Here is an 18,272-nt window from a genome sequence, read left to right as displayed (position 1 = left end):
GCGCACATTGGCCTTAGGGGTGTCAATACTGTATGCAACAGCGGTACGCCCTTGTGTTTACCCAACGCCTGTATTATCGTGATCCGAAGGAGCTTGCTTGACCTCCCATGCCTCATTTTACCTTGTTCCCGAAGCTGCGTGGCGACACCGACATTTGTTAGTGGCAGCTGCATCATTGTTGGCTGCATCAACCATATCTGCGTATACATTCACAGGGCGGTTACCTAAAGACGAATTTGGTGACAGGAAAAGTGCGGAAGTTTTTTTTTCTTTTTTTTAACTTTCTTTGTGTCGTATTGTGCATATAGTCTAACCGATAGGTGGATGCCGATGCGCTGTCGTGTTCACAGCGTAATTCACCTGCTTCTCTATCACAGGAGGAGGAGCCACCACTGCTGCGCCTGCTGTGACACCCGGGCCCACGTGAGGCCGCCCGAGCCCTGACCTCGGCCGCAGAGCGAAAAGGCGCCGCGCTGGCCACTCCACGGGAGAGAGAGCGGCCCCGTGGAGACGACGGCGCCAGCCCAGACATCGTCGTTGAGAAGCACCGCAATGATCAACTACTTCTCTGGTGAGCCCACATTCAGCAACGCTGCGCAAGTATTCCAGAACCAACAGCCTTTGAAACCCGTGCGCCTCTGATGGGTGCTCCAGTCGCATGGGAAACTAAACGAAGCCCCCTCAATGCGCGGCTGCGAATCTACTAAGCTTTATTGCTTTTGTGGACTGGGGGCCGAAGCATATTGTTTAGAATGTCCACTACAGAAACGACACTATGACAGCACTCATATCATAGACATTATGGATGAATAACTGATGTCATGGATAAACGGCCGAGGAGCGGTTGCAGGAATAGTTTCGAATGCTCGTTGAAGCGTTATTAGATTCTTTGAATGACTTGTCAAGTATTTGTTGAGATCATTATTTTTCATATTACTCGAATGTTTGCTACGATATATGAAGCAACATGTTAGTCTTGCGACTAGTGTACGATCCTGGTTTTTAAAGACTTGGTTAAAACGCGCTTCAAAACCACTTTAAACGTAATCTCAGAATTTAATCGTAGACAACTGTTGGTCATGGTGTCCATTCATTCTCACTAATGGCAAATGATGCTAATAAAAATAATTGCATAAGAGCGGCCAGACACTTTTCCGTAGTTATTTTTATGGTGCTGATATGAAAATTTTCGAGCACGTGATCTCTTTTTTGACACATTTGTCTTTGTCCTTGCTTTGTATTACGGCCTATAATAGCGTAAATAAGTTTGAAGAAGAGGAAACTTGCTGGTGTGAACCAGCATTTTTTTTTACTTTTCCAAAATTTCGATATCCTTATTAAGGTGAAATCCTTTTGTAAATACCTACGAATTGTTTCTCACATTTCTTCGGCTCACTGCAAAGCCGTTTCGTTCGACAACAACACGGTGTCTCCGAATGGTGCCTCAGATCACTTTTCGGTTCATTTTTCAATCTCTGCTGCTTGTAACAAATAACCAGCATTGTACATCGAGAAGGTGTTTGCATTAATGTATCCCCTGCATTAATACCGACTGCATTTCACGCTGCACCACCGAATGGCAGAGTTACGCTGCCTCCAGGAAAAGAGAAAGACAGGACGGTCAAAGGCGAAACATCAGCGCGTTTATTGCGAGCGGCGATCTTTATTGATGACGCGAGCCCGGTGCTAAGCACGACAAACAACAGCGCCAGAGCTGGGGTACAAACAGAAGAGAGAGGGATAGAAAGTCCGAAACACAACACATCGGCGCTTGGCACCAGTGTACACATCGACGGGCCTGGCATGTAACGGACAGCCAAGCATAAAAGCATTCGCAGCTTCCGAAGAGGGTCCGTGTGATCAATATGGGTCCGGCATGCATTGCGCCACGCATCTCTGAAGGCCGGCACGGCCAGCCAGGAGCGATGTTTGCTCTTCGGACGCCACTTTTTCATAACCCACTATGCTTGACAGCTGCTTTGCATAAGGTTCGTTGTCGTTTTCCACTTTAGTCTCTTTTAGCCATTCGCTCGCGTAGTTCGCTTGAATATTGGCATTTGGATGCTTTGTAGTTGCACTAGTGGCACTTCTGTTCGCGAGACTGTCTCACGTATCGTCAAATTGAAAAGGAAAACACCTTTTGCGCTCAGCTTGCTGCACTAACACGATGCGTTCCTGCTGAAAATGTGATGTCGGCATCGTCGTTGGCATTGTCATCGCTGGAAGTGAAATATCGCAAGTATCTCTCTGGAGGTGGCATATCGCTCTTGTAAAAATGGCTGATAACTGATTGATAAGTGGCCTGTGTGACATCGACAGGCCACATGACAAGGCGGACCAGCTCGATCTCGGGGCCCTGTAATCCCGGGTCCCGGCAAGCTACTTTAGACTCACGCAAGCTCGTTCAAACGTCATGGTAAAAGCGGGGCATTATACCTGTGTCGTGCCGTGTAGTCTTTCACTTTAATACTATAGATTTTGAATATATGCTAATTAGTATATATAACATATTAGAGATACTAATTAAAGGATTAATGATTGAGCGAGTAACGAAGTGAACATACATGAACAGGGTTTCGCAAGGGATGGTGTAGACGGGATTAAAATACGCTGTCATGTCCTTTAGGAGTCCCACAAAATTTATTTTTTCTCTAACTGCCACAATATGAGCTCGTTGAAGCTGTCTTAATAAGTGCTTGTTGTAGTGCCATAGCGGACTGTTTACCATTTCAGCGCCCCTCGCATCATCTGGCCTGTACTGTTTGAACAGAGGAAACAACTGCACGGTAGAAGCCTAACTGCTGCATTCGCTCTGTATCAAATCACACTCGGTGCAGTCACATGTCAACATCGGTTCCGGAGACGCATTTCTGTGCGCCGAATAAGGGCTTAGGTTTTACGCTTAGGAAACCAGAAAATACGACGGTTTAATCACTGTGCATGGCATGATGTGCAACCTTTTTCGCTAAAACGCCCTAGGATAATAGTCGTTAAATCGTAAGTCGATGTTGTATACAGTGGAGCTTGAAACAATGGCAAGTAGTCGCGTTCTACTTCGAAGCGACATTCTTTTCTTCATACTCTCTTTAATCCGTTAGAATAACTGCCTGTATTACACCTGAAGAGGACCATTGCCTACAGCAGTTCCCTATATCTGGAACGAGCATCTAGGCGCAAAAGACGAAAACACAGTAGCTATAAACAAGACAATCGGAACAGCACCGCTCCTGCGTATTTGTTCATCTTAAGATTTCGGGCTGTTGTGTGCTAAAAAAAATATACGAACTCTATGGAATTGTTACTTCCATACAAGTTTCACATGAATTCAGTGCACCGCTCATTTGGAGTCAACAGATAGCAAACTTGTGTTTTATGATTAAATATGAAAGCAGTCATTGAGTGAACTGAAATATTGTGTTGTGATGGGCAAAACGTTTAATTTAAAAGCCGAGGTCTAACGTTCAAGATAATTATTTTAATACCGAATTTATGTTAAGAATAAAAGGGTATTCTTGCAGCCATGTGCAGTAGTTGACCCTGGTTTCCAGGCTTTTGGAACTTTGTTTTTATGTCGAAATTTTATGACACCGCTGAGGGAGAAAAAATATGAAAACGGAAGGGCAATATTGCAACTGGAAATCACTTTTTGGGTGCCTCCTAACATGATTCATTGTCCTCGTGTGTTAACATATAGAGGCTGGATTGAGAGTTGCATGTACAAAAAATGCAGCCTTTTGTGTCCTCCTGACACTGCCGATTTTTCATTTATTAAGAAGACCTCCAGAGGTGCGGAAGAAACTGACGTCTGCTTTGTCGTTCTAGATTTGAAAAAAAAAAAAAAAATGGGCCAACATACCAAGGAACGAAATATTGAATGGCGTTGACAGCGTCATGGCAGAACAATCAAGAGTTGGTATTAAGGTGCGAGCTTTGTTCAAGGGAGTAAAAGTGCTATTGAGGAAATCATTGGTGATAGCTGAAAGTCTCTTGCATCATCTTATATTGTAGTTTCAGCTTCATGAACTCAGTCTGAAAGACAACTTTAATTTATTTTGTTTTGTATTAAGGCTCCATTTAATGCTCTAAAATGGCAGTCATGAACGCGCAAGGGGGTTGTTTTCTGCTCCAAAATCGAACTTCTATATCAGATAAAAAGATGCATCACAGTAAGTCACTAACTTACTGGACCTTCGTCAGTTTTCTGCGCAGTGTTAGAACACGGAGACACACACACACACACACACACACACACACACACACACACACACACACACACACACACACACACACACACACACACACACACACACACACACACACACACACACACACACACACACACACACACACACACACACACACACACACACACACACACACACACACACACACACACACACACACACACACACACACACACACACACACACACACACACACACAAAAAAAAAAAAAAAGATTAAACAGAGTGTCTTGCAGTTAATGAGATTGACATTGAACAGAAGTGGCAAGGCCTCCATGAGACGGCGAGCAAAAATGGAAAGTTTTCTCCAAGGAGACTTTTTTCCGTTAATCTACTTCTATCAAGCGTTTCTTACCGAAGTAATTCAAAAGGACCCGCGTTATCGATGTCCTAATAATGAGGAAACAAACGGAGTGTAGGAGAAAAAAACAACAAAAAATTGCAGAACACACGGGAATAAAGCTGCAAAGCTGATAAAGAGCGCTAGCGGTGAAAGTGTCCGTCCGATCGGGCACCTTAGGGGGCGCAGCCGGTGCGGCGTGCTGGACCTCCGTCGTCCTCGGCCGGGAGCGAACTGCGTCGTTAACGGCGCTGGTTCGGCTCAGCATCGATTCTGTCTCCTCTCGGTGGCGGCCGAAGGGAGGTGGGGCGACATGACGTTACTGCTCCTTTTCGTTCCTCCCGTTTGTGTGAAAGGAAAAGGAAGAAAAGGGAAGAAAAGAGGGCGCCCGAAGTCGTGCCTTGTGAAAGAGCGAAGGTGCCGCGCAAGTCTCCAGTAGTTGAGTGCATCGAAGTGCTGTATAAGTATTCTTACGCACTGAAAATGTTTTCGAGGCCGTAATACACCGCTGTTTCGCGTAATACACCGCGAAACTAATTTGTTCGAAACAACTGTTTGTGCAGGTTCTGCGTCCTGGTACCATGCTACCGTCAGTGTTCAACGCTTACTCTTCCCTTACTCCAATAATGTCGACGAACATATGAAATTAATGCATTTGTGACCAATGCTGAATAATGCATCTAGGGCGTCTTGAAAGCAAACTGTAAGGTAGGGAGCGGGGGGATGTAGCCACGATATCTTCATCTTCGAGAGGACAGGGGTTAGAAATAAAGGTGAATTACCTTTTTTTAAAAGACACATGCGGAATTCAAACACTGTGAAAGGGCGAGGGGAAGCTCAACGGTGGGTGTCTCGATCCTTACAGGTATACTTCTGTACAGTGTCGCAAGGCACCGAACGCTAGTGTTAGTTTTCTTATTTGTGCGAACAAGACTGCTTCTAACAGCTTCTGTGGCCTAAGTCCCATAAGGTCCTTTGCGTTCAATTTTCTTCGCTTCATCTCCATTCCCTCCTGACAAAAATCGCATTCTCAGCGGGGCTGAACGCATTTGCTACCTTTAAGCGATCCCGTCGATCATTTTCGCCTTGTCGTTGAGGTTGCCTTTTTTTTTCTTTTTTTTTTTTCAGTGTGAAATCCGCAGTACTTCACCGGTGCGGAATAAATCTTTGTCGCCTCCTTATATTCCGCGTGTAATTGCGATCTCACATAGAACCTAACTCGCCAGTGGAAGCCCAATCTGTATCCATCCAAAGATGTCGTAGTGCACGTACTACGAGGTGTACATAGACACAAAGAGAGGATAAAATGGTGTGCAACCACATGTAAGAGGGCACAAAAATTGTTGTTGCGACTGAAGGAAGAAGGAAAAAAAAAATGCACGGGTGAAACCTGCATGAAGAAACTATAGAAACTAACCAGAACAGACAAAGAAAGAAAGAAAGGAAGAGAAGAAAGAAGAGAGCAATAAATAAATAAATAAATAAATAAATAAATAAATAAATAAATAAATAAATAAATAAATAAATAAATAAATAAATAAATAAATAAAGACAGAAAGAAAGAAAGAAAGAAAGAAGGAAAGAAAGAAAAAAGAAAGAAAAAGCCAACGAACGACATGCACACACGCTTTTAAGTCCTAGGACTGCAGTCTTCATAAATAACACTCGTGTTTTGTATTGTTTTTCAAAATTCGCTAGAGAGCAAATCCGAGTGCAGTACATGAAGCCACTCCAACCAGCTAGTTAGGTGATAACGGGGGTAATTTAGCCTCTTGATTTTTAGGGCCACAACTTTACACACCGTTTGTAATCACGGCCATTAGAGTTGTCCAGAACCAGACCGCTCTATTGTTTCTGCATGCTTGGTCGTAAAGAAAAAATTTGGGGACACAGGTTCGTTTTCAGGGGTAGACGAGACCACGTTGACTTAATGGCTGCTCGTTGGAGTATGTAAAGTTTGCTACTCACTTCATATCTTCTCCTTTAATTTAAGCTTCTATCATCCAACACATTTGATTATCGTAAAGTCGTATAGCTACCGCGTTCTGTGGAAACCAGCCGGCATAGTCATAACGCATTAGCTAACCGAGCCGTACGAACAACTCTGCGTGTGCCTAGGAGTAGCCTGTCTGAGCAGGAATCCAAGTTGGTCAATTTTTATCTAAAAGGAGCCATCTAAGACGCCAACCCCTGCCTTATTATGTGGTCTACCAATGAGTGCCCCGCCTGTGCAGTCAGGCGCCAACTAATCCAATCGCCATTTTTCTGACCATGCTCGTCAGCCTGCCGTTACCACCTTCCATAGCCAGGCTCGTGATTTTTTGCTCATAACGCTGACAACGCCGGTGTTTGTGCTGGACGGGGCCTTCAGCTCTATTGCGTTAATAGATAAAATAATTACTCTCGCCACAGTGCGTGCTAACTAAAAGAATGGAATGGAAAATGATTGGCGTAACCTGCATACACCTAAATTAGTACGGTAAAGATAACGAGAGAAAATTAACGTTGCACAGCCCACCAGAAAAAGGGCGAGAACAAAATGAGTGAGGTTCAAACGTGCGGTAAAAATAGCCTAGTTGAGACGAAAACGAAGAAATGGTCATAGGTGGCGCATGCATTGTAAAGCCAAGATAGTCTGTGGTGGTTCAGGGTCATGACATATTTCAATGCAAGGCAGGAGCAGCAAGAGGATGAAGCGAGCCAGCTAGGTTGATGAGAATATGAACGCTGAAGTGGACGTAGTTAGGCCGATGATGACGGTGATCTCAAAGATTGAAAGATTATCAATTTTTGATATTACTACCTGTCAATCGATATATCTGCTGACTCATTGTCTCAAAGAGAATGAAAGCTAAAAGATTCAAATTTCGCCTTACCTCTCCAAGGCTTAACGTGATATGCATTTTCAAAATGCTACGATGCCAGATTGAGCAGCTACCAAATGATATGCTAACGCAATCAAACAAGAGTTCAGGCTAACATGGAATGATGACTTTCCGTATTTGTATGACTTAACACCTACATAATGGAGAGTTTTAGCATAGCAAAAAAGCCTGTTGGCATGAGCTTGAACAAGGCCAGCCGAGTGCCTGCAGCTCAAAGGCTGTAGGAAATGCCAGTCCACAGCTATAGTCACTGTGCCCTTATTGAGCCGTACAGAAACCTATTCCGTTGTACGACTGTTTTACTACCTCTGTGCTGTGGTAAAGCACTCGTAATCCTGGTGCATATAACTGGGCTGTTCGTGCCTCCGGAGAAAATCGGATGGCCGCATTGACGCACGTAACTGCGTCGACGGGACTGATGTCCCAAAGTGTGAACGCACGAAAGACGACCGAGTGAAGGAGGTTGACGACCGTACAATGAGGGTGGGAGTAAAATGGGGTAGAGGAGGCGGGAACAGACTGAGGAGAGGGGGGACTCTTCTGTTGCTGAGCTCTTCGCTCTGTGTCCGCATCCCCTAATGGCGCTGAAATTTAATAATCCCTTAGTGCCCGTTTCCGGCGCCGCCGCTAGGAGCTCGAGGCCTGACATTCGTCACTCGGAGGAAATCGGAACGCGACCGAAGATTTGGGTCCCGGGCTTGTGTGGATAGGAGGAGGAAGAATGAAGAGGAGGGGGGAGACGGGGTCGAAAAGAAATGCCGCGAGGGAAAATCAAAAATCAAAATAAAACGGAGATGGAGAAAAACGAGACAAAACATGAAGTAACGAGAGAAAGCAGCGACCACGTGCACTAAATGAAGTTGCGGGCGTTGATAAAGAAAGTCTTGGCAGGGGTAATGGAAGCAGAGCGGACGGTATAGCAATCGTATCTTCGTCACAATCAACGTTTTTGCTTTGTTTTGTGGATTCTGCCGCCTCATTAGTGCGTCAGCACTGGGATTGTCGGTCCGACGATAAGCTCTTGTTTGCGTGTTTATCTCAATCTACCTATAAAACCGGAGCATAAATGAAATAAACTCAGCCAAACAGCATCTATAGACTTAGTGCGGAAAGCGTGGCGACGCGAATAGATCAGCCTCGTTGGCTACTGCACCGAGATCACTAGGTTATCGTTTCTTCATTACCGTGATTACAGAAATACTCGTCCGAAAAAATGCACTGAAACGCCCGGAATAGTTAAAGTAACAGTGTTTATGGAACCTAGTTGTCATGTGCAAATTGATTAGAATTTTTCATGGAGTCCCCTCTTGCGCCTCAGAATTTCTGCTTTTCGATAAAACAAGCCCGCTTTCTCTCAAATGTAGCCACGTTGTCATGACGTAAGAATCGCAAAGACAATCTGCGATGCGATACCATCAAAAATAGCGCATACCTTTGAACATAATAAATTCAAATGGTAGCTCGTCGTCATTTTCTGGTAAGCACCGAATAGCGTATGAATCAAAAAGAGGAAGTTTTGGGACAGTCGTTCCGGCATTGCCGGGGGGCGAGGGAAGGGAGGAACCGCGACTCAGGACAGGACGTAAGATAAGATGCGCACATGAGGAACGACACAAAAAGTGCCGTTCGTACCGTTCACATCTATTTTACGTCCTGTCGGGAGTCATGGTTGCTGTTCCATCATAGGGACGCAATGGGAAATACTTTCAGATGGCTCCTGGAACATGCAGTCGAAGTGATGCCTGCATCTCAAAGGGACCTTAATAAAATAAAAAGGTAGCTCATCATATCACCGCGGCGAATGAATTCATTATCATCATCATCATCATCATCATCATCATCATCATCATCAGCGGGACTATGCCACTGCATGGCCAAGGCCTCTCCACACTCCTGAAATTAACCTGTCCCTGTGCTAGCTGCATTAACGTGACCTGGGATCTTAATTTCATCCACTCACCTAAGTATCTGCCACCCCTGCTCCACTTTCCTTTGCATTGGAATCTGCTTTGTTACCATTCGCAACCATCGGTTATCCTCCCTTCGCGCTACATGCCCTGCCCATGCTAGTTCTTCTTGAGTTCCACTAGAATGTCATTAACTCAAATTGTATTTCTCTGACAAACCCTGTACGCTTCCAATCGCTTAACGGTCCAGTTCCAGAGTTATGCACCGATGCTCGCTACAACTTGCACCATTCTAAATCCCATTGATAACGCCGACTGGCTTACGCGGAGGGAGGAACCACCGCAGACATATCGGCCTTCCACTGAAAATGGGGCCATGCATCCACGGCCGCAGTGACATCGTTCTCTCAAGCCATGGTTGAGAGCAGCTCAATCATGGCGGTCGAATGCGCTAGTCACGTCTTTTTTTTTTCTTTTTTTTTTAAATTCGCCGACTTTCTTTGGAGGCCCGAAAAAAAAATACGAGTATAAATGGCATTAGGTTTCTGCAAGTGCTTTCCAACTTCGTCACATTTATTTTCTGAAGCCAACATTAAGTCTGGCAGCTGTATACAACTGGCTTCCCTTTCCTGACAGAAGTATATAATTCTTAACCTTTGGCACAACGTAGTATATAGAAAGAGAGAGAGAAAGCTCCGGGAAGATGTCCCCAAGGTTTTTACAAATACGGTAAGCCAAAGCCAAGTGAAATAAACTAAGAGCAATATCTATTCAGAGACTCCTCTCCTAATCTGCAGTGTTTTTCAATTTTTTTTGTTCATCGAAATAAATTAAATGCTTCATAAAAAAATTATAAATCCAAAATTTCTAAATGACCACGAAAAACCGCTACCCTCATTGTTTCCATCGTGGTGCGATTTAGGTATATTTATATATTGGCCTTCAAACGAGGCTGTGACATGTCCTGCTGTTACTGTATATTATTAGCCATGTGGTACGTAAAGCTTCGTTGGAGAGAGAGCATTTTAGATAAGAAGTCTTTGTAATGTTAGATGCATCTGAGGATTTTGAAGGGCGCCGCCGTCACGGCGAAGCTTTTGTTATTGAGCACGGTATCGATTTCGGCTATTAAAATTACTTCACGTAAACGCTATCTTTATTTAAATAACGCAGCTATAACCGTTTTAAAGCGTTAATTTTACGCCTTGCATGAAAAAATCTCAAGGCCAATGAATGGTGTAGTTCTGACCTTTGAATTTTTGCGCTGCGCAACGAACAGCGTCGTCATCAACATGGTGCCCAAGCACGTGACCGCTATGCTACAGCAGCAGCGGATCACGTCTCGTGTAAAACTGCAACACACCCTCGCACTGTGCAATGAACATCGTCATCACTAAGTTAGATCTTCGCCGATCTCTCATTTAACAAAGGTTAGTACATTATACACATACACCATCTCGCTAAATCCGGAGACCGCAGCCGTGCCATACAAGCTGCCGAGACCATCGTACTACGACAATCCAGACTCGCCCGTTTCCGAGAAACTTCCAAGCTCTTAAGCGAGCCAGGACTGAAGCGGCGGTAGCGACTACAGCGGTTGCCGAAGGCTGACACTTGTCAAACTAGGTTCAAGGCTGGTTGAACACCTACAAATAAGTTTCGAGTAGATGTACATCATTTAAATTGACACATTCTTCCTCAAGGCAGTTACGAAAAAGTGAGGTAATTAGTCATTACTAATTAACTTGTTCGAACGAAAGATACTACAGATTAGGTTTTGACGCCTCTGAATAGTGCTTAACGGCATGGTTTCCCTGGCTACGAATCACCAAATTTATTAAGGCGATAGTCCTTTATACCAGATAACTCGTCGGCGTGCCCGTGCATGCGTCCGTACGTCCGTAGCAGCTGTAAATCCTTTTCACAAGGATTAGGGTGGTCTCAGCAGCGATAGTTAATCAATCAATGATGTAGTAGTAGGTCTATGAACGCTATTTAAAGAAAATTAGTTAATTAGTCATTAAAATTAGTTAATTATCCAGTGACTCGGCGAAGGTGTCCTTCGGGTTGAAAAGCGAATTTTTGTACGCATATGCCTCTGAGATATGACATATCCTGCATCTCAGATGAAAACGATTGAAACTGAAGGAGGAGGCACCTTGCTCATTCCAAAACTTTGTGCAATATTTTGAGCGAGTGCGCCGTTTTCCGACGTCTTTGGAAAAACGAGGGCAGTCATCCTGTCTGTCTTCTATTGGTATTGTTTTGGCAAAAGTCTGACCAATGCACATAAACACTCGGTCACACTCCAACAGAATATGCGTACAGCAGTCTTCCCAGTAAAGGTCGACCAAATAGATCTCATGGTGTCAAAAACAAATAACCATGTGATAAATGCGCAGCATTTCTTTCAACAACTGCCATATTCTTTGTTCGTTCAATTTTTCCGAGTGTTTGGCTGACGTCCTTCGACTTCTTTGCATTTGAAATGCTTGTGCAGTAGCAAGAATTCAATATAACTGTAGAAAATAGTAAATCTAGAACATAGTTGTTTTAACTGACTTCCAAGCATAACTTTATGCGGCCCTAACGGCAGGGCTGTTTTGTTAAATTCACTTCCTTCTTGCAAAGCTTCCTGGATACTGGGCGCTATTCCGAAACTCCCAGGTGCTGGCCCGCAGGGCATATCGTCACTTAATCACTTCGCCGTCACTCAACGCCACAACCACAAGCGAGTCGGCCAAGGCTGCGGCCCCGATGTACAAAAGACCTTACCTTGAAAAGGCGCTATCGAGGCATTGTGCCACGGAGACTCGCTCACGTAGGCAGGACCGCTTCAGCGGTTGGCCAATAGGCGATCCCGGTCCCCGAACAGGTAGCTGAGGCCGCTTAATTAATCTGGTCGCGGGGTGACCGGGATCCGTTTTGTGGGCCTCCGCACTTCCGGCCAGTGGAACGCGGACATTCCTTCAACCGCGGGCGGTAAGTGGGGCCGCATTGAGGAGTGCCCACGTGGGTGGGATGGGAAAGGTCAAGTGAACGGAGGCCGCATCCCCCCGCATTCTATATATCTAGCGTTGCCGTCCGGAAAATCACCGCTCGCTCCATTGTGCACGAACTTTCTCCAGGGAATGGCGGTGAATCGTGCAGGAGCCGAGCTGGCGAGTGATCGAATAGCCGGTACTTGCTTTCATTCTCTGAGCCTCGATGTTTTAGTAACTGATGCTATTTACTATGTTTGCGTATTTTCGAGTGCTCTACGTATACATTTGGATCGCGGAGGACAAAGGCAGCATGGAGAGGGTAGGATAAGACGCGATCTGGTAGGCACATGTCCTATCAAATAGGTATCATAAACAAAATTCTAAATTTTCGGCGCGATTAGCTTGGTCGGTGTAAAACGCATGGATCGAACGCTGTGTTTTAACAAGAATTGCTTAGTGATGTTTGTTAGCTTTAATGCCTTCAAAAGGTGCTTGAGGCGCGCAGCCTAGGAGCTGCTGTGATGAACAGCGAGAGGTAAATGTTCTCGGAAATGATCAGTCTTCGCTTGCTGCCAGAAAAATTGACTTTTCATTTCAATATGTGGAAGCCAGGAGCCCGGGAGAGCGCCTTGATGCTGCACCATAGCACATATCGCGATTTTTTCCCAGGAAACAAATATCACTGATACGTTAGTAGCAGTGACTGTCTAGACCAACACTGCGCAATTGTCTTTCTATATTGAGATCTCAGATATGCCATTTTAAGTTCAATATGTTCATAAGAAAACGTGCTGCCAGTTATTCTGTGGCAAACGAAGCATCCCTCGCGGTTCTGTCAACGTTTAGATGTCCGCTATCTCTTAGCATAATATTTGTTTCTTTTGTGGGGTTTAATTTCTAAAGCGACTAAGGTTCTTAGCATAATATTTTGAAACGAATAACGTAATTATAGGTAATCGTACAATATGACCATGCGGTGTAAACTTTTAATGTGAGGATTGTCCAAATAATTTCTTGCCTATTTTTTTATGTACAAATACATTGCACTGAACCTTACATCCCCGCTCTTTGCCCCTTTTCTAGGGTAAACAATTTGCACAGCTGTTTAAGCCAACCGAGAAGGCATTGAGCTGTTTGGGGCGGTTTTTTACTCCTAAAAAGAACGCTTAAAAAGCAAGGCATTTATCTCGTGTTTCACGGTGACCTGGAAAAGGCCCTAAACTATCTAGGGCTCAGCAAAAACACAGGACTTATACAGCATTGGCTAGCTGAAGTGAAAATACTCGTATTCTCCGCATTTATACTCTCTTTCTTGTTGCTGTAGGTGCTGTTGTTGCAATGATGAACACCTCTGGAAACATCCTGCTTCATGGCGCAATATGATTGCATTGCTCTCCGTAAAGTACACTGATAGGTCCTGAACGGAAACTTCGGCGATTGGAACTTTAGCCAATGCAGCCATCAACAAATAAAGCGCTGAGAACGATCTGTAGATTTTACATAGCTGCTAGCGAAATCCCATTGCAGCATGCACTGTACTGTAGGAAGAGATGCCAAGATTTTCGTTTCGGCACCGGCCCAAACACGTTACATAATAGTCTTTCAGGAGTGATAATCATTCACTCTTAAATAAAAGTGACGGAGAAGGACAGAGAAGCTAAATAAACCATTCGTACTCCTTTACGTTGCTCAACAGCCTCGTAAAAGTGAGCTAATGACATTCCTCGAGGAAATGCATTAAGTCCCAAGTGATGACCTTCACATTGATTCTGAATGGCATGGACCAGAACTACTCATTTCATTTTTTGTTTCTTCTTAAATCATAATGTTCTACACGCACTTTTTCCTGGTGTTACACTACTGTGAGCTACGCGTATATATTTGGCGCAGTAAGAGCAGTAAAGTATGGCCAGGACCAAAAGGCAAGGCCAGCGAGAAATGGCGGGACGGAACGCTGAAGCCAGAGTAATGGCATCACACTATAAAATTAGGAAGAACGAGGAAGCAAGCTGGGCAGAGAGATGTAGGAGGGAGGCTTCCTGTGTGCGCTCCCCATCTAATCGCCCAAGCCTGGCGCATTGCGCCGCGAACATAATTAGCGGCGGATCTCGAGTTGGCTGCATGCTGTGCCATGCACCGCTTGTTGTAGACCTCGTTCGATAGCCATGTCTGCTTCGAATGAACCGACCTCGATTTGGCAAATGTCAGTGATCGGCTCCGAGCAACAAAAGCGCGCGCTCTGTTCCAGGCCAGGGTGCCGAGCTATAGTACAGTTCAAGAGCGAAACGAATGAAGCAAAACGATTGGCTGCCGCAAACGCAGGTTACCACCGCTCCTGATTTGATCTTTGGCGTGTTTCGGTTCACTGATCGAGAAACTGTGGCTACAGTTCCTTTTTGATGGGAAGCTAGTATTGTATGCGCATTTGCTACATAGCGCCAAGAAGCGCGGAAATGTCTGGTTTAACTGGAAAACAAAAAAGAACTGGTTAAATGGAAACATAGATATTTCGCCTTGTGAAGTGTTGGTGAAAATCTTTTATTTTATCATTGAAAGTACATAAAAAAGGCGCTTGAGGCACGCGGCCACGAGGCTGCTGTGATGAACAAGTAACGCTAAATGTTCTCGGCAGTGATCGGCCTTCGGGGGCTGCAAGTACTAATGACTTTTCACTTTATTACGCGGAAGTAATGAACCAGAAAGAGCGCTTTGATGCTACATCATAGCACATATCTTGGTTTGTTCCTAGGAAAAAGAGAGCGTTGAAAGGCGCCATTAGTGTTGCCTTCAAAATGTAGTATGTTTGGTCACACAAACTGGCTCTTTCGTCTCCACCATCCTACCTTCACTCTCGCATTCCATTCCACATGCGGGATTGTCAAGGCGACCCACTATGTAGTAAATCGTACCAGCTTGTGACATGAGCTAGAAGTGGTCGAATGAGATGTGGACACTTCGAAGCACTCGTTATCAGACATGGCTCAGCGACTTGGACGCCGACATTGTAGACGTTGTACCATACAGCTGTCTTTGGTATAGCGCCATAGCACATTTCAGGGAGTCACTGGAGGCTATAAAAGAAGCATAATACTGCTATTTATTTGCCGCTGTATCGACCACAAGCCTGTAATTTTTATGGTTTGAAATTAAAAGCATTTGCCATTTCTCTCTGCTCCCACGAAACTGCGACTGTAACGGCCAGGAGGCCAATATTGTTCATAATGCATTCACTAAGTATAGCTACAGAGATACAGGAACCGTGAATGTCAGGTGAGCGTGTTTTTGTATGGCCTTGCATGCACTGCAGACAGCGATGCATGCATAGAACTTTTTTTGTGCAAAACATGGGGAAAAAATGCGAGGTTACGTAAACGTACATTTCAGGGTAAAGCTTTACAAGTTAACCCCTTCCCCCCACCCCTCCCCCGTCTCCAAAGAATGCTGCATCGGGATCGACTTCCTTCAAAAGCTAACCCTCGCAAATATACATTCAAATTATTTGTTCATTTGAAGTTTAGAATACTCCACTTTTAGAAATTTTCGGCACGCAGTAGTTAGTGTACGTGTGGTAAACTTTTATGGAGTTTGATATCTCGATGCTGCGGTTCTTTAACAACTGCAACAACAAATAGGCGTTTTCCCGAAATTCCAAGCTTCGTATAAGCAAACTATACCGTTTTCAGAAAATTAAAAGTAGAGATATGAGTGAACTATTAAAAGCCAGCCCGCCAATTGCAGGTAGGATGGCGATTACGAGGCGCTCTAATAATAATGTCTTCACACCACTAATGCCTTATAGGATGCCAGGCATCGGGTATAATTAAGCATATCTAAGAAGGTTCGCTATCGTCGATATTTACACAAAAGGTGTCGAACGTTTTGCTTCCAACATGTGGAAGACGTTCATGTTTTCGTATTGGACTCTCCCTGTTTACACTAATAAATCATCCCGCGCATCCCGAATGCAGCGGAAAGCGTCTCCGCGCGTGTCAGTCGATCTGCCGTACGCGAGCCCACTGAAAGCAGTGGACGATACAATGCCCCCTTCACACACAGCCGAACACACAAACACGCGCTCTCGCGCCCACAGCCGTAAGCACGGCCATTGAGCTCAGTCGGTGGCCGCCGCCGCGGTGGGTGACAAATCGGAGCGTCGTCATTACAGGAGCGGACGACGACTACGCTTCACTCCCCCCCCCCCCCTCTTCCCCCCCCCACCAACCCTGAGGGAACCTCTCAAACCTCGCACGGCGCCGGGGGAGCAACCTTTCCCCTCCTCCCGTCGCGCTCTAGGCGCTCCAAACGGCGCGGATCTGATGGAATCGTCCTTGCCGAAGGGTATTAGTTATGGGTATCGACGAGCTGTTACCATGGTGACAGGATGAAAGAAAAAATGAGAAAGAGGAAGGCGCGAGGGCGAGGTGCTGCGTCATTCGAACGCCTTCCATCCCTGGGCCGAAGCTGCCTCCGCACTGCATCCTCTGCCCCCTCGCTCTCTTCTTCTTCTTTCGCAGTCTCTGCTCTCGTCCCTATTCTCTTTCTCTTTGCTCCTTTCTCTTCCCCAATTTTTCTTCTTTCTCTCAGTTTTCCTCTTGTCTGCTTGCTCCGTTCCCTCCTGTTTATTTCCGATCGCCCTTTCGCTGGTGGAGGCCATACTCTCCATGCGTGCCTTTTTCGACGTTTCTTGCAGTGAGGTGTATTTTCGCTCTCCCACAACGTCGCTGGCATCCGGAGGTGCCCACTTGTCTTCGTTTTTTTCTCCCTTAATAGAGAAAAACAAGGTGCTTTTGTGCACTTATTGTGGCTTATTTTTCCACTACCAATAGCATCTCGCAAAATTTGCTCGTTGTACCTTTCACAACGGGCAGAATAAAAAACGCCTTATTGAAAGAACGGGGTGTGGAGAAATCCAGTTATTTTTACTATACATCATATGACAATGGTTGAATATGTGACAATGAATACATATATTAAAAAAAGACACGAATTGAGAGGTAACACTTGTGATAAATAGGAGTGGAAAGGAGCGTTAATACTGGCAAACAGAAGCACTTTTACATTTTTACATAACATTGGCAAATCTTCTTGGCCTATCACTTCCAGCCCGTTAGAGAGCAAGGCCGAAAACAACAGAAAGAGCTCGTGGGGAAGGGTAGGCTTCGTATATGAAATATATAATTCACCACATTATAGGATTCTTTTTGTGCGCACCCCGTTTGAGGATCGCTTTCTGCACTGCCTTATATTCTCACCACAATGCTCAATCGACTTTTTGTAGACTGTTTCTGGACTTCTGCCGAAAAGCAGTTCTGCACCAGGGGCAAACAATTATGGGAGGTTGGTCGATTCAATGACGTTATATGACTATCAGGGCTTTCGTTTCACTTTACCATGCACACTACGCCGTGGTAGCTTAAATAAGTAATATATTGTTGCGGACGAACAAGGAACATGAAGCGGACAGTGGCGCGGACAGGAGCACTCGTGCTAGGCCCGGCAACATTTCATTAAATGTCATCTCACCGTCATCGACCATCTGTCTGTCCTCTGCTCTTCTGTTTCCATCGGCTTGCCGCCTCGTAACATTTGGTTGGAGGTGCGAAGTACTTCATCATCACCCCCTCATCCTGGTCCGGAGCTTCGGTGCCCTGTGACATCTTGCGCCGTCGGCTGAAGGTCAAGAGGCATCGCATGGCTAATCCCCAGCCTGCCGGACCCAGCAAGACCTTGCCGTTCCTCCGCCCCGTCCTCCCGCCCCGACCACAAGACACGACGAAGGAGAGATTGCGCCCGAGACGCCACACATGACCACAAGACACAAGAATAGACCCGAACGACCATATGTGACCCCACTGACCAGATCTGCCAACCAAAGACCACACAACCGCTACTCTTCAAGGCATCCTCCCCTGC

At 45.3% G+C, this 18,272-nt stretch overlaps 1 protein-coding gene across 1 annotated transcript in view; it reads left to right on the top strand.

Annotated features, from left to right (window-relative positions):
* The first annotated feature begins 412 nt into the window (after positions 1 to 412).
* GluClalpha (glycine receptor alpha 1) overlaps positions 413 to 18,272 on the top strand; it is a 227,086-nt gene continuing 209,226 nt past the window's right edge. The window contains exon 1 of the mRNA XM_084607478.1: positions 413 to 571. The gene's annotated coding sequence lies outside the window, so the exon portion shown is untranslated. The remainder of the gene's footprint in view (positions 572 to 18,272) is intronic.

This window comes from Amblyomma maculatum, chromosome 6, assembly GCF_055883805.1.
Source record: "Amblyomma maculatum isolate TAMU_Amacu chromosome 6, ASM5588380v1, whole genome shotgun sequence".
NCBI lineage: Eukaryota > Metazoa > Arthropoda > Arachnida > Ixodida > Ixodidae > Amblyomma > Amblyomma maculatum.
This window is presented reverse-complemented; position numbering and strand designations above follow the sequence as displayed.